Here is a 17,868-nt window from a genome sequence, read left to right on the forward strand (position 1 = left end):
CCTTGGATGGAGGCGAATACATGTGGATTAGAGATACATTTTGTAGATAAAATTAACAAGAAATGTTGATAGATTTAATGTTAGTGGTGAAGACTAGGATAATCGTTAGGTTTGGGGCTCTAGCAGTGTGTTTAGAAGTGTGCCCTTGACTGAGGTAGGGGAAACTCAGGGAAGAACAGCCTCCCAGTGGGGTGGGAGACAGTGGAATAACAAGTTCCATTTGGGACACGTGTTCCATCAAATAGCAGATGGCATCTATTCTACGGCACACAATTAGCTCAAGTCCTACTAGGAAAGGGTGAGGGGGCACTTTCAATCGATCAAACCAATCTCTCTTGATCTGAAGTCTTTAGCTATCCCAAAAGATTTGGCAATTCCCCTCTGCCTTACGTTGAAATGTGACAGGCAACATTTCCCGTATCTCAACGACAAAACTGTGAGCTGTGGACATTCATTTTATCATTGGTTCCATTAATTGTTGTTTTTCAGGAGAATATGAAATTGTAGTCATTCTTCCACAGACAGAGATATATACTTCCCTATTACCAAATTTTCACCCTGCTGTTCTATTTCCATGCATTTCTGTGTATATGAAAATTTTTATTTCAATGGTGAATCACTGTGTGATTCAAATAATCACTTTCTGAAGGAATTTTAAATGGCAATTAACCCTAACACATGTAGTACCAACAATGCCTATCACTCAACGGAGTGAAGAAAATGTGACTCAGTCGTGCGTGTGCAGACAGCGGCACCCAGACCTCTCCGCTTGGCAGACAGAGATTGCACGATGCCATCGACTGTAGGGTGCATCCCAATTTCAGAGATACAAAAGATGCGAGAAAACATAGGTAATACAATTAGGGTGAGATGACTTCAGCGTGAATGTCTTTATGAATCTGGAGTCCATGGGCAAGGTCTGGCAGTCACCTGTATATAGAAGTTATTGGAAACCGTAGTGTGGGATGAGACCCCCCAGGAAAGTGAATCAATAGAGGAGATGCCTGAGGACCAAGCCCTCGGCAACCCAGCGTGTAAAGAAAAGATAGAGGAGAAGGCAACAAAAGAGACAGAAAAAGAACGTTTAGGGATGTAGGAAGAAAAGCGAGGACGTGTGATGCCAGGGAAGCCAAGAGGAACATTTTCAGAAAGGTAAAAAGGGTCACCCGTGTCAAGTGCAGCTGAGAGGTAGATTAAAGATTGGAAATGGGCCGCTGTATTTGGCAATGTCAATGCTGCTGATGACCTTGATGAGAGCAGTTTCAGTGGAGTGGCACGGACTAATGCCAGACTGAGGAGTTGAAGAGTGAGTGTTGAAAAAGTGGAGACAGTAAATAAAGATCATTCTTTTGTGAAGCTTTACTGAAAAGGGGAGCAGAGAAATGTGTCTGTAGCTGAAGGAAGATGGGAGGTCAAGAGAGGCTGCTGATGTTATAGCTGTTGTTTTAAATATGGGAGATGCTAGAGGAGATTTGTGTGCTGATGGAAATGATCCAACGGAGAGGAAAAAAGCAGTGATGTAGAAGAAAGAGGAAGATAATTGCAGGATTGGAATCCTTGAGGGTAGCGAGGAGAGGCCCCAGAGCATCGGTTGAGAAGCTGAACTCTAAAATGAGAAGGGATATTTTTCCATTGTAACAGGAGTGAAGTATGGATCTACAAATGAGAGGTGGGTATATGGGGAGATCTGGTATCTGGAAGATGAGCCAGTTTCTGATTGCTTCTATTTCCTCCATGAAATATGAGTCACTCACTACAAATGGGAATAAGGAGATTTTTGGAAGATTATAAAAATTTTGAGAAGAGGGGAGAAGATACAAATTAGATGCCTCCAAGGAAAGAAAAGCAAACCTCCTAGGAATGCACAGGGGGGCTCCTAGGCAGCAGTAAATACCATTTGCAATTTGTTACTCTGAGATTTGAAAATGACACCAGACTGCATTATGTTTTTGTCCAGCAGTGACTAGCTCTGCAGGTTCAGGACCAGAGAAAGTGAATAGGTGGTTTCAAACACGCTTGAGGTTTTGCCAGAAAGATAAAACAGAAAGGAGGAGAACCAGGGAGCTGAGGGTGTTTGCAAGAGCAATTATAGGACCAAAGCAAGAAGTGAAGTGAAAACAGGAGAGGAGAGCAAAACTGTGGGTCCATGTGTAGGTGATGTCCTGTGTCCCTGACGAGCCATTGCTCACTCCATTGAGTGTCTCATTATTTTACCGGGCAGAGGCAGAGGCACCTCCAGCAAGAGGGAGGTGACTCTATCTGTGATGGGATGGATTGTAAGCAAACAGTGTCTCTTCTCAGAGAACAATGACAATCCAGAAGGCCTAAGGATCTCAGAATCTGGAAGAAGTTGTAAATGGGTTGGTTGGCTTTCCCTTTTATGCAGTCTAAGCTCTTCCTACGGCAATTAAATTAGATTTCAACTTCTTTAGTCCCCAAAGCCTAATGAAGAGCAGCTGCATGTCATCCACATGGAGTATCCTTTATTTTAATTGTGAACTTTATTAAGTCACCCCTTAAATTTCTTTCTCCTGCTGAACAGCCCTCTTTCCTTGTGACGGTCCTCACAGGCCCTATGATATGGCCCTTTGATCATTTCCACTGAATGCCTCCGGGGTACTACAGCAGATGCTATAAACGTTTAATAAGGGTTCTGATAAAGATTCGATAGCACTCGTATGGCCGGAGGATATCTCATTCCGCCTGTACTTTTTACCCCAGATTATATGCTTTGTTGCAATAATTACTGTTTAGATACTAGCATTCTCTTGCAGGCTTATGTTCAGTTCTTGGCTGTTTCTAACTATCTTTCCATCCTCCGTGGGCATGCTCTTGGGCAGTCGGTGGGTGGACTGGCTCTCCCCATGTGTCGGCTTGTGCTATTTTCCTGTAGCTCCCATTAGCCCATCTTCTATGGGTATTTGTGTAACTTCTTTTTCTCTCTTAGTTTCCCAGGGGAGCTCATCTGCCAAACCCCATTTGGCCACTGGGCAAGCAGGATCGACCACATTTGGTTCTGTTTTCTCTATGACCTGGTTCCCTCTTTGGGGGCAGAAAAGAAATTATTCCCACGGACCATTGTCTTCAGAATACTTCAGTGTAAGTTACTGAATACTAGGGATGTTCTTGTGTACGGAACTAAGTATTATAACAGAGATCACAATGACTGCTAAATGTAGATCCAACATCTTATCAGTGTTGTTATGATATGACACACAATTTTCATGGTGTTGCATCCATAACATTAGTTTTGAAATACAATCTACGCTCGGGACTTGGTGAAGCCAAATGCTCCCACCGTATAAATCTGCGAAGACCCAGTTCCTGCCAGCTGTCTTTCCAGAGTTGGCACCACATCCAGAAACCACGGTAGAATAACTTCCAGCGCACAGGGCACACCATTCCACAGGAGCAAGGTACCTTCTGCCAAGACACCGATGGCTGAGCAAGACACGGGTCACAGCCTCTCCTGCACCCATAGCTAAGAGACCACGCGGGGCCATTAGGCACAGTTTAGTCTCCCTCTCCGTAAAGCTCCTAGTTTAAATTAAAAAAATATATATATCCCCTGGACTGACTCAAATAATGATGAGGATAATTTGAGATAATGAAGAAGTTTTTGACGATAAAATAAATCTGAAGGAAATTCTTTCCGCTTACCGTTTCTAATTGTCTCAGAACATCTTATTCAAATACCCGACACCCTCAGGAAGAAGAGGGGCACACGCGGGCACAAAGGACACACAGTGGAAGACACCGAAGGGAGCAATGGCTACAGGCACATCTGGGTATCCGCAATTAAAACGCAATGTCTCTATTTACTGAATACCTATTATACATCAAGCACAGTCATACATTACTTCATTTATCCTTATAAAAATGTACAGAGAAAAGCATTCTAGCTCTATTTAATGAAGTTAAATAACTTACTCTGGTCATACAGCCAGCAGAGGGGCCCGTCAGGGACTCAAACCCTTGTCTACCTGTTTTCAAAATCCACGTGTTAGCCAAAGGAGACAATTAAGAGACATCCCCATAGTCTGCCTGAACGAACACACTTTCTCAGATACTGCAGTTATCTCTCTGGGAGACGGACCTTTGGTGAGAATACGCAAAGCTGGATGACCTGGGAGCTTATTCGCTGTGCGGTGTGGGGATGCTTTATAAGGTCTATAGGATTTTTTTATAAAAGGCTAAATATTTTTAGCTTTTGAGATTTTAAGGGTTTTAATCTCTCTATTGCTATTTTTGTCTTTTCTCCATATTTCTCTCTGCAAGTCCCCTGTCTCTTTCTCTGTCTGTCTGTCTCACAGTTTCTGTCTGTCTCTCTGCACGCTTCACCTTTTTTTTTTCATTTCTGAATGGGGGAGAGGCCAACCGTTAGGGAGGTTCAGGATCAGACTTGCGGCACATGGAAGACCCAAACTTATACCTGAAGGCAGGAGAAGGAAACCAGTTCTATTCAAAGCTCAAGGGAGAGAGGTTAAATGATAAAGAACCCATGTCCTAGATTTTCTAAAACATCCTTTATTTCAAGTGCTCAGGTGCCTTGTCCACACAAGCCTGTCTACACTTGCAGCTCAGCACATAGGGCTTCTCTGTGGAAAGAGGAACTTCAGATTCCCTTGTCTCGCGCCCAGCCTAGTCGCCAGATGCAGAGGAGGAGGGGAGGAGCCATGTGTTCCTGTTGAAAATGCACCAACACATTCACATCTATTCTGGAATTTAATCATCAAAATTATATTATAGTTGACAAAACCAAAGCTGAGGGAGGATAAATAAATTGCTCAAGGTCACATAATAAGTGGTATAATCAGAATTCAAACCAAGGTCTCACTAGTCCTCAATCCCATGCTTTTGACTGACACTACAGGAATTTAGAGCAGAGACACGGTCCAGGAATAAAGATTGTACATTTGAACGGAGCTCTTCTGTGCTCTGTAGTTCAGAAAAAGAGCATGGTTTTCAGCACAGGAAATAAGAGCCCCACCCAACACAGAGTCCTCAAAAGAGCTAATGGGAACAGAAACTAAGTTGCAATTGCTTCACGACAGCTGAGGGGACATGAAGAGAGATTGGAGAGAATGGAGAGATGATCTCCTAATTATCTACTCACTGTTGGCTTTCTCATGCTACAATACTTCAAGTTTTATTGGGACCCTTCACAGCTTCCTTATGGTGGTTGGAGGTGGACAGGGGAGCCAGGTATCGCCTTCCTCCTATTATTGCAATATACAAACCACCTGTGATGAGCCTGTTAGGTCAGGCAGGCTCCATATATAGCGTACATTAAGATGAACCTCCTGAAAATGATGTTTTTGTACATCAAAATGGTGAATATTAGCAATTTCATGTGGCCCAATCCAATACTATAATCCTGATCTACACATAGTTCTTTTTCTAGTTGTGTCAGAACACAGAGTGCATGGTCAAAAGAAGCTGCTGCCCGAGTAACTCCTGTGCAGGGAGAAGAGCCACCCCCATGTTTCTGGAGGGCAGCCAGTAAGGAGGAGGGTCCCATGAGTCCTACGTTGCCCTCTCGCTGCACAGGTGGTGGGCAGCAGAATAAGAGCTGACCACATGACAACCATGACCTGCTTCATCATACCTCTCCTCAAATGTCTGGGGACAAGGGGTGAAGGGGCTCTGTGTGCCCAGGATAAGAGTAGAGGATTGGGGCCCTGCTTCCAGAGCTCAAATATCCATCCTGTCACTTAGTTTCTGTGCCAACTGAACTTCTGTCCTGTTCAGTCTTCCCATCTGTAAAATCATGACAAATGTAGCAGTGTTGTAAAAATGAACAGAACTAATACATACGTAGGTAGCAATTAGGATTGCCCCTAGCACATAGTAGGCAGTCAGCAAATTTAAACTACAACTACTGTGGGAGCCTATTCTTTGCAATTGTAAAGCCCTGAAGTCTGTCCATCAAACTCACTGCAGGAAGGTTCCAGCTCTGAATAATCAGAGTAGTCACACCATCACCCCATCTCTCCTCTACCACTCTAGCTATCCCTGCAAATTAAGGAGGGCAGGAGAGGGTCAAAGGGAGGTAATTGTTGTCCCCATGGGTTCTAGCTTGGGATGAACACCCTGGCAGAAAACTAGGGATGCCTTCTTTTTAAATACAGTAAACCCTGGTTTGGGGTGTGAGGTGAAGAGAGGGTTTTTAAAGGGGTTTAGGATCCCATGTAAAACATTGCTGCAGCTGCAATACATCTTTCTCAACATATACTGCACCACTCATATGCTTCTCAATATATATGAATGCTAGTGTTTAATTTAATACGCATTGTTTAAAAGTGGTACAAAAATTTATAGCTGTTTTCATTGTAATTTTTTTTCTATCACTTTATACTAAAAATACAATTACTTTAATGTGGAAACTTGAGACATTTTTCAAGCCTTTTATTTAGAAATTCTGAGGACCACCATATAATGGAAGAAATGTAAAACCACGAGGCGAAAGACTTGACTTTTGGTGGAAGTGTTGCATTTCTAACTGACTATGGGGCCTGGAGTCACTTTGTTTCTCCATGCCTCAGTTTCCCCTGTGTAAGATAAAAGAATTGGTAGTAATAGGATTTCTAGTTATCTGGCCTAAGGAAATAATTTTAAAACTGGAATAAGGCCATAATCATAGAGATGTTCACTGAAACATTATTTATAACAGCAAAAAATTAGAACAACATTAATGTCCAAACATAGGGTAATGGTATTGTACAACTACTTGATGTAATATAATGAAACCAATTAAAATGATGTTCACTAATACTATGTAACGGCATGGAAAATTGCTTCTGATCTCTTCTTAAAAGAAAAAAAATTGAGATATAATGATATGATTATAACTATATAATAAAAACCATAGCAGAGAATAAGAAAAAATTAGAAAGAAATACATTAAATGTAATTGTGCATGAGTGACTTTAAATCTTTTTAAAGCTACTTTTGTTTGGTTTCCAATTATATTTAATAAGGATACATTACTTAAACTAACCAAAATACATCAGTAACCATCAGAGTGTTGGGTTAAATGTTTTCCAAAGCCCTTTCAGTTCTAAAATCCAACACCCGTCAGGAAGATTTAAAGATATAACAGATTCATGAAAGCGCTTTTAGACGTATGCAGCGCTGCATGCTTATAAGGTCTCATTGTTATTAACTTTGTACGGAGCAAGAACTAACACCAACCCACTCACAGAGAAAAGTAGCCACATGAGAAGGAGGCAGATGACACTCTACTCACTTGCTGTGAGAGCTTCTTTGGGCCAGAATATTCTTGATGCAACCTTTGGAAGAATGAATTTCACACAGCTTTCGACATGCAGCCCTCTCTGCCCTTTGTACTGACATCATCGTCAAGCAGATTTTGCTGCATTCTCAAGTGAAGGGCAGACAGATGGCCAGAGCCCAGCCTGGGGACTCATGTCTACTTAGAGTATCAGGGATGCTCTGCAGGGAAGGGGGAGATGAGGATGACTGTCCCTGGAAGAAACGGGGACAGGTAGGAAGACTATAATAAAAACCGAACCGAAATGGCTGACAGGATTTCTCTCAGAAAACTCCAAGGAAGCCCATTCGCACATGCTAAAGCCGAGGGGAACTTGAACGCCATGAGGGATCAGCCCAGGAAAGTCAGTCGTTGGCCCAAATCATAGGTCACCAGTCACAATTTATGCCAGAGCAGATGCAACTGCTAGGGCATGTCTTTATTTCATCCAAGGTGGATCACCTCATCTCCACCCAAAGAAAGCTAAGAGAGCAGACAGAACAAGGTGGAATAATACATAACTCGAAGCTGGGCTCAAATCCAGGAAATCTGGGTTTGACCCGTGACCCTGCAAACTGCAAACTACATTCACCTTGGGCTGGCCACGTGACACCTTTGAGCTTCAGTTTACTCATGTAAAAATGGGGTTAACCTACTTTTGAGGAGCTGTAAAAAAGATTAAATGATATAACAAGTGAGATGCCTGGTACCTACTAGGCCCTGAGGGGTCCTCTCAGATTAACATGTGGATTTGAGGCAGCCTGGAAAATAGATTCAAGTATGTGGTTCCGAATGTCTAACACAAACTTTTGTGGCACCAAGAAAAATCAGTGAGTCAAAATGAATTAAATATATATTTTCTACATTCCCCATCTATTTGTGTTTGCTTTTGCTAGAGCCCTAAACTCTAGGGCATGTCACTTGACAAGACAAGGAAAATTTAAAAAAGCTCAGATGGTCAGAGGGACCCTTTTTTCCCTAGTTAGTCCTGAGTCACTGCCATGGCCCCTTGGGAGACTCCCAGGCAAGCAGTCAAACCACAGGATTTACTAGACTAAGGGGCCTTACAAGTATGGAGTCCAAAAGTGAGAGGAATAAGGCTCAGAGAGATGAAGTGAGCTACTCACAGTTGCACAGTTAAAAAACAACATCCGTGTTCAAATTTATGTCTGCCATTCCCAACTTAATATTTTTTCACCACATAGTTTTTGATGATTCAAAATATACTTTTCTGACTTGTGAAATGTGGAATACATGCAGTGGACCTGGAGGTTTGAGGGCATCGCGTTCGCGGGCCTGAGGCTGCCGGCCACTGCTCTAGTTGGGGGTCTGGACCCACACAGGAACAGGGCAGAGAAAGGCACGAAATGATGCTAACGCCAATGCCTTGCACCAAGATTGGTTTTAAAAGTCTAGTAAATCTTTATAGATTTAACTCTTTTATTTGGGCAAGACAGATTTGGATCCTATTTCGTAGATGAGGAAGGAGGTTGGATATTTTGTCCAATGCCCCACAGCCCATCAGTGGTAAAAATGAAGCAAGTGGCCCGCTCTCTTGACAGGAAGAGAGAGAATTCTTTACATGACCCCTTTATACCTGCTCCTCCGGAGCATGTTCCTAAGTGTTGGAAACTCACATAGATGGCTCGTGCGGGGTCCCCTGTAGGAGCTGCAGAGCATGTTGGGACACTGGGCTTAGTGAGTGCATCGGGAACTTCTTGCAGGTTGCTGCTTGAGCCCTGGGATTCCAGAGATATCAGAATGTGTTTATCTGCTCAGAGATTGAAGGCAGTGGGCATTTTTAAAAGATAAATATAGGCAATCAAAGAACAAATGTGTTGACATCTGGTAGTGGGGATGGGGGCGGAGGAGAAAAAGACGGAGGAAATCAAGCAGACTTTACCAACTCCACCGTGCCATTCCCGGGCGGGCAGCGGGGAGGCACCAGCCACTTCTCCCTCTACAGTTTAAGTAAAAGGAGCATTACAGAGGTGAATTAACATTTAAAAAGAATGTAAAAACTCAGAGCTGTTCTAATGATGATTAATGGAGAGCTATAAGGGGGCCATGACCTGCTAGTGTCATTAAATGGATTGGCAGGTTTCTGAGCATTAATTATAAATAGCCACAGGAGTTCTCCTGCTTAACAGAATGATGATAAATCCAAGTCTCTGAGAGAGAAGAAAGGAAAGCAAAAAGGGGGAAAAAGTTTGCGTGTGAGTGTCTGCCTGTGTGTTGCAGGGAGCAAGACAGAGACGCCACACAGAGGGAATGAGATAAATGATAAATTAGACCCTGCCAGTCAATCACATTTTCTAAATGTTTTATGTCCCCAAAGCTATAAAAGCAATATTCCTCTCTGCCCTTATTGGAACCATTTCTGTTCAGCAATCACATCAGTTTCCTTGGGGATTTCAACTGAAATGCGCTTTGCCTTTTCTTTTATATTTACTCTCCAGCCTGTGACCAAGGAAGGGTCAGAGTCCCCACACAAAAGGGCCAGAGAGACACCCAGTGACCAGGAGGGTGGTGGGTGGAGTGAGGGGTGCTGGCGGGGGCCATGAGGAGGGACTCGCTGCTCCTGCTGCCACCTGGGCAAAGTAAACAAAAGCAGAGGGGCTTTTGGTTCCCAATCTGGGATGGCCTCGGAGAAAGGGCCAGTGTCTAACACAGTAGCTGTAAGAGTTCACCAAAGCTTTGCAGACTTACTAGACTATAAGCACCATGAGAGCAAGGATTGATTTTTTTTATTTTGGTCTGTTTTATTCACTGCTTCACCCCCAGACCCTAGAACGGCAGCTAGTGCACCATTGGCACCCTGCAAACATTAATATTTGTGGAATGAAGGAGGGAATGGACAAACTTACCCATGACTAAGAATGCATGCAGGCCTCATTCCAGAAGCTGAGGTGAATGCTGAGAAAGCTGGGTTCTGCAGGGCCTCTCAGTAGCTGGACATTCAGGTAAGGAACACACCCCTTTGTGCAGAGGTTCTCCTTCCTAGACAGCTGCCATCGGCCCTGCAGTGATACCATGCGGCTTTTCTCCTAGCTTGCTCTTGGAAATGCCCTCAGATTCTCTGCAGTTCAGGGCTGGCAGATGAGAACCCAGGAAGGTGAAGGGACTGATCCAAAGTCACTCAATCAGCTAGTCGAGGGGCCAAGGCTGAGTCCCTTCCTGTTTTCTCTTCATTGCACACCCTGCCTCTCTGCTTCTCCCTTGGCTTCCCAACAGGTGGGCCAAGCGGTCTCAGCCACTTAGGGGGCTGCATGCCAGGTGAAAGGCTGGTCCAGGGATGGGCAGCTGTCCCCGGGAGGCCCTCCACAGGTGACCAGACTCCGCCAGGCCTTGGCAGTGACCCATGGCAGACAAGAGAGAAAGACCGAGAGTGTGGTAGGGAGAGAAATGAGACAGGTTGGGGAGAAGGGATGAAAGAATCCAGGGTTGGGAATAATGGACACTCCCGGACGATGCTGTATTTTTTGCGTGCCGTTCCTTTTCAAGGCTTTCCACTGCAAGTCATTATTTCTGCTGATTGGAAAATCGTGTTGAAAGACCTGCTTCTCCAGTACAATTTTCTTCATATCCTATTAGTTGCAATACAATTACAGAGAATACATCAATTCCTGGCCTGCCTGCTGTTGCTGCCAGAGCCGCCTATTAAAAAGCGGCCTTATTAATGGAATTGTACATCTAGGATTAATCGGCTTGCGTTGGCCATTTACATTTCTCATTCCACAAGCACTTTTGTTTGCTTAATAGGCTGAAGGAGGTAGGAAATGACACAACAAAAGCCTCTCCCAATTGCCACGCGTATCACTGGTGGATTTAATATCCCTTTCCTTCTTTCATCCTCAAGTGCTGCGCAGGGATAAGATCTGGCACATGCCACTGGGGAAAAGTGAAGCCGCAGCCAAACAGCGATTGGTGGGAAGAAGGGAGGAAGGACGGGCAGGGACAGCTGCCTGGGCCAAAGGACGGTCTTGGTGCTGCTGGGGAGAAGCACTGGCCCTGCTCCCTGTTCCCTCTGGGGTTGAGGGAGGAGTAGCACAGGGGGCCCAGGCCCAGGAAAGCAGGACCCCAGGAGGGATAGGGGAGGGGAGAAGGGAAGTCACCCTGCACTAGTAGAAGGGACATGATTTACCTTTGGCCGAGTCGTGTTTTATCCAGGCCCAGGTGTAATCCTGGACCTTCCCCACCCCCATCTACCCATTTCTCCTTCACTTCTCTATGGTTTAGGGTTAGTAAATTCCAAGTCACTCTACCATTATGCCAAGCAAAGCACAGTGTGCCAGGAAGGAGACCATGTGTGGGGAGGTGAGGGAAATGACACAGGCACATTGGCTTTCCTTTTTGCTTTTGGCATGGACTAACCTGACACTTCAGGGCTTCTCTTTAGAATTTGGGGAAGGAAAATTAAGAGTGTCATGGCACAGTCCTTGAGGTCACTGGATTCCAGGAGATCAGCTAACAGGTGGATGTCTCTGTAGCAATAGTCTGCCTGGGAAAGGGTGTTCCAGAGAGAGATCCCGGCCCATGAGAATAGCCCTAGCACATGATAATTGGCTCCCGACTGCAGGGGGAGTGGTGCTGAAAGTAGAGTAGAAGGCGGGGGGATGCTCCAGGCCTCCACCATCCACATCAACTCGCTGGAGCATGGATACGATGCATTTAACCATATGCATGCCTTCATTTACCTCTTTGTTAAAAAAGGTGAACCCCAATCCACCCCATGCTGGCTCAGGGAGTTCCCTGGAGTATCAGAGAGCGGTGCAAGCTCCCCAGGGAAAAGTTGCTCCAGAATAATAGACCTTGGGCCTCTTAATCAAATTCCGATCTCAAGAGAACTCAGCTTTCCAGACTTGCAGAGCAGGATGGGGCCTGAGAGGAGGACAGGTAGGTTCTGCCGCTGGGTGGAGCTTCTTTATTAAAGGAAGAGGTAACACATGTCCAGCCTGGCCAGGGCAGAGGACGGATTTCCCCTTCCCAGGCAGAAGACAACCAGCTCCTCCTGCCCTCTCTTCTACCTGCTCCCGAAGGTGCTGCTTATAAAAACCCATCTTCCAAAGGCGCGGCTTGATTGAATTTGCTTCCTCCCTTCCTCCACCCCCACCGATGAGCCAGGGAGGTCTGTGCAGGTCAGAAATGATGGACAGCTCGGGCGTACAAAGCCCAACCCCCTTCCCAGCCAGGGGCCCGGCGGTTACACAGAGGGCTCCGGTCCCCAGGCTGATATCGCTGCGACAGCAGAGCCAATGTATGCTGAAGCGCTGTAATATAGTATGACTTTTTGCTTTAATGGAATTTTCCTAGACCACTAGGAAAAAAGACTCCATTAACCACACTACAAAGGCCTCTACTTATTAGTATTTTAGAACAGTGCCAAAACATTTCTTGAATCTAATTATTGCTGACAAATATGAAAATTGAAATCAAAGTTAAATTTTCAGCTACAGTGCCTCATACGCCAGCCCGCTCTGACTTCAACTATTGCATCAACACATTTGTTCTTCCAGTAGTTCCAGCAGCAGGTTGGTTATTTTCCCCTCATACCGCCCTCCCTCCCCTCCCCCGCTCCTTCCGGCTGGGCCCTGTGCATTTGGAAGCATTGAATCTGACATATTCATCTTGCTGCCCCGCACTGGGTAACCGACTTTATGTTTACCTGTCGCGGGTGCAGAAATGAGCTGAGGTGGGTGCCCGGGAAGCTGCTTCCGGCTCCCGCCCTCTCCTCCCGCCCCCAATCTTAGCCTTCTTTTTTTCAGGTGAAAGTCATTTGACTGATTTCAAATTCCTCATGATATCAGGACAGAAAAAAAAAAAAGGGACTTGTCAACACCTTTCTTTCTTTTCCTCTATGAAGCACACTGTAAAAATCAATCCCTTTTGTCACTTTGCTCTGCTTGTGAGAATGTTTAATGGATGTCAAGGGAGCTAATGATCGCTGGTAGAAAATTCATTTTAGATTTGCTATTTATAAAGTACTCAGTACTCAGGTGGGAAATTAACATGAGGCAAGGAGTGGGGCGGGGAGGGGCCCGGCTGGCAGGAGAGGTTGGCAGTGGCTCTGCGTAGGTGGTCCCCAAAGCATCGGGGGACAGAAGCCCATGTGCAGAGGGGCCGTGTGGGATCATGCAAGAGTCTAGGCTCAGGGAACACCCAGACCTGGGCAAGTCGACCTTCCTCAGCCAAAATTTTCTCAGCAGTAAAACAATATCTACAACATCTACCTCACAAGGTTGCCGAAAGGATTAAATAAAATATCACACATGAAACATTTACCAGTGGCTGGCACACGGTACTAGTACCCGTGTCATAAATGTTAAATGTCTTTTCCCACAGCCCCGTGCAGTGAGGAAGATCAGTGTGGAGGGCTAGCACAGAATCTGGTCCAGGACCTCGACTGGAACTGGCCTTGGTGCTCACACACGAGCCCGCCTGTAAACTCCCAGCCAGCCTCGCCCGGGGCCTGCGATGTCCAGGCAGTCAGACCAGCCGGCGGTTCTCAAACTGGATTGTGCATCAGAGCCACCTGGACGGCTTCTTCACACACAGAGGCTGAGACTGCTGGGCCTCACCTTCAGGTTCGGGTCAGTAGGGCTGGGGTGGGGTGCAAGAATGTACATTGCTGACACGTGCCAGGGGATGCTGGTGCTGCTGGCCAGGGGCCACACTTGGAGAACCACAGAGAAGCATGTGCAAACTGAACTGTCTCTCGGAAATGCTGATGCACTGCTGTCTCCCAGGCCTGTGTCACTCTTTACTTCCTAGTACCTCCCAGATGGACAGGTGGAAGAAGTCCTTCCCTAGCCCTAACCTCATTCCAGGATAGGACTCAGAATTTTGAAGGAAATCACTGAATGCTAGTTAATTCCCTCCTAAATTTTACATCACTGGTTAAGCGGAAGAGGCAAATGCTGAAGTTAATTTTCTAGTTTTCTTCAATGTGTAGCCATGCCTCGGTTTCCCCTCCCTATATGCAATTGATTCCTCCAGGGCTCAAATGGATCAACTTTGTTCCCTCCCCCAAGCCCTCTCATTCCCACCTGGAACTCCAGGTCAGAGGCACTGGTCTGCCCTGGCCCTCACCTTTCGTGGAGTCTCTCCTTTTCCTGGGCTTCCCTTGGATGCTTCTCTGTTATATTTGGATTAACTGCAAATCTCCTTTGATTACTCATCTCTGTTGAAACAGACAACCTGTTGCCACGTGTTTGATTACTGAATCCCAGGGGAGTTCCGATTTGTAATGCAGCCAGTTACAGCACACTCAGCATCGCACACACAGTCACTGAGCTGCTAATTCATTGTCTAAGAAGTTGCTTTCAGTTTCTGATTTTTCAATAATAAGCTTCTCGCGAAGCCCTAAGCTGTGGAAATAAGCCGAAAACCGCTTTTCCAGTCATTTACATGAACATAAGCAGATTGGGGGCAGGGAATGGGGATAGCTTTACATGTTATCGCTAGGGGGGTTTTGGAGGGCCCAGGGCAGATCACCCACCTCGCCTGCAGGTCTGCAAAAGCGCACAGGGAAGTAGGCTGGCTTGCAGGAAACCTGACATCAGGGCAAATGATAAATCTTGAAATTTCTCCTGACGCCCGGGCTGCCGCTTTGCCGGGGCTGGGCGGATATTCTGGGCACCAGCAAATTGTTCTGTCAGCAAGCTGCTCCCTCAGCTGCATCTTGTTAGGAAGCTTGTCATTCATTCCCCAGCCACAGCACCATGGTCCCACCCTCTGAGGTGGGTGGCATCCTGTCACCTGGGACAGGTAAGGGACAGGCCCCAGGAAACCTGCCCAGGAGCCAGGGCCCCAGGGAAGAGAGTGCAATCTCCAGAAAGGCTGCTGCTGACTTTCCTGGAGGGGGATGTGGATTCAGGGCCCAGCCCATAATAGATGCTCAGTTATTTTAACTGAACAGAAGACTTTTCTGGCATGTGGGCTTACTTTCAACCATGATCTTACTTCTTCCTCCCTATATTCATTCTCTCTCTCTCTCTTTCTGCCTCCCCCACCCCCACCTATCCCCCCTCCAAATATGGTTTAACAAATAATCCAATGAGCCAGAAACAGCAGCATTCTTTCTCTTCCCTCCAAATCACACACATCCCTATAAAATGTAAGTAACTAGGCTATTAACGCTCACTTCTACCTTTTAGATACTGATTCTGATCAGGCTATTTCCTTTATGTTCCTAATACTTATGGCCAAAAGGTAGAGTGCCTGATTGAAAACACACAAAAAAAGATGCCAAATTAAATTTGAATTTCAGAAAAATAACAAAATTTCTTATTGTTAGTATGTGCTACACATAATAAAAAATCATTTGTTTACCTGGAATTTAAATTTATCCGATGTTCTGGATTTTTATTTGCTAAATTTGGCAACCCTAGCAAAAGGAATATGTATTTACTCATATCCGTAAGTACACGTGTGTACATATTTACGTGGCTTACATGGAACCAAGCTCCCTCTGTCTAGGGGGTTGGCGGGTCTTTCTAAAGGGCGTATATTTCAGTGAAACAGAGACCCCTTCCACGAGGCAGGGCCATGATCTCTGCTCGCTCAGGCCCCTTGGAGCCCAGCCCTGCAGTGTCCCTGCCAGCAAGAGCTCCCTCCACGTGCACTGCACAACTCCTTTAAGTCAGTGGTTCTCAAACTTTAGGATGAATCACCTAAAGGGCTTTTTTTTTTTTTCTTTTTAGACAGGGTCTCACTCTGTTGCCTGAGCCAGAGAGGAGTGATCATAGCTCACTGCAACCTCTGGGTTCATAGCCCACTGAACTCCTGGGTTCCAGCCATCCTCCTGCCTCAGCCTCCTGAGTAGCTGAGACTGCAGGCCTGCGCCACCACACCCAGCTGATTTTTCTATTTTTTGTAGAGACAGGGTCTTGCAATGTTGCTCAGGCTGGTCTCAAACTCCTGGCCTCAAATGATCCTCCTGCCTGGCCTCCCAAAATGCTAGGATTACAGACGTGAACCAAACCACCGTGCCCGGCCCTGAAGGACTTCTTGAAACACAGATTATTGAGTGCAGTCCCGAACTTTCTGATGCATGGAGGGCCATTGTCAGAGTAGTTGGGGTATTCCGCACCTCGAGAATTTCTCATTTCTACCTGTGCAGGGCATATCAAGTCCTTTCTTCTAGCTATTTTGAAATATACAAATATCCGATACATTGTTGCTAACCACAGCCACCCTATTCTGCTGGCATTGTTCTCCTTTTTCAGCCTTTCACACTCTTTTCCTGGCCTTATTATTCCATCACCCTGATCATTAAAACAAGGACGTTCCACTGTACTCCACTATGCCCATCCTGCAGCATTGCAAAGGCGCTGGGCTGTGGAAGGGCTTCGGTGCTCAGTGTTCCGTGGGGCCACGTGGCAGGGTGAAGAGGGGCCATAGATGACTGTGGCAGGGAGGCCCAGTCACTAACAGCTGCCCTATCAACAAGCCTTGGAAAACTCTGGCTTCTAATTTTCCAGTATGTATTGAGTGACAGATATTTCCACCAACATGATTCAGTTAACCATGAAAACTACATTCTACAGACATTTAAATGCTCCATTTTACAGATGAGGAAAATAAAGGCTTAGGGGAAAAGTCAATTCCTAAAGTAAGAGTTAATGATAAGATGGGGATGAGACTAGGGTATTGTGTTGCTATGGAAATCAATAAATATATTAATATTTGATGTGGATATTCTCTGTAAACTGTAAAGGTAAGAATATATCTTTGTAATTCCTCAAAGACTCAGTGCAACAACGGAGTAGGCATGTTTGGGAGATGGTTCTAAATGGCAGGATCAGAACCAGAAAAAAGATGGAGAAAGAAGGTAGGGGTGGATCATGTTACATTTTAAAACCCAGAGAAAAGAGAACGGTACGAGGAAAGAGTGATCGATGTCTCATGGAGTCCTTCGGCTCATCAGCTCTTTCCCCCATTGCACAAGAAACTAGTTCAGCTCTTTTTTGCTTTGTTGAAAAACCAGATTGCAGGTATAGGGACACATACATGTCAACCTGGACATGCATGTGTGCAGACACACACCATTTTCCCCACATTATGCTCAGGGAAAATAAAAGCTATCAAATGCAAACTCCTTTAACTTCCTGCCACCAAGCTTAAAAATTTATCTACATCCATCCTGCGCCAAGGACAGCTAATTATCTTTTTTCTTTTCATTTTTCTTTATTAACATAACATAAAATATACCATTTTAAGAGTACAATTCAGTGGCATGAGTACGTTTAGGAGATTGTGTAACTATCACCACCATCCATTTCCAGAACTTTCTCATCCCAAATAGAAACTCTATGCCCAGTAACTAACTCCTTGTTCTCCACCCTGCCAGCCTCTGATAACCTCTCTATGAATTTGCCTATTCCAGATACTTCGAGTAAATAAAATCATAAAGTATTTGTCCTTTTGTGTCTGGTTTATTTCACATAGTATAATGTGTTCCAGATTCATCCATGTTGCAGCATGTATCAGAATTTCCTTCCTTTTTAAGGCTGAATAATATCCATTATACTTATATGCCACATTTTGTTTATCTATTTATTTATCATCGATGGACACTTGGGTGGCCCCTACCT

General features: G+C 45.2%; 1 protein-coding gene across 4 annotated transcripts in view; it reads right to left on the reverse strand.

Annotated features, from left to right (window-relative positions):
• Positions 1–17,868, reverse strand: part of NTM (neurotrimin) — an 883,941-nt gene that overhangs the window by 851,976 nt on the left and 14,097 nt on the right. The window lies entirely within an intron of this gene.

Source organism: Lemur catta, chromosome 7 (genome assembly GCF_020740605.2).
Source record: "Lemur catta isolate mLemCat1 chromosome 7, mLemCat1.pri, whole genome shotgun sequence".
NCBI lineage: Eukaryota > Metazoa > Chordata > Mammalia > Primates > Lemuridae > Lemur > Lemur catta.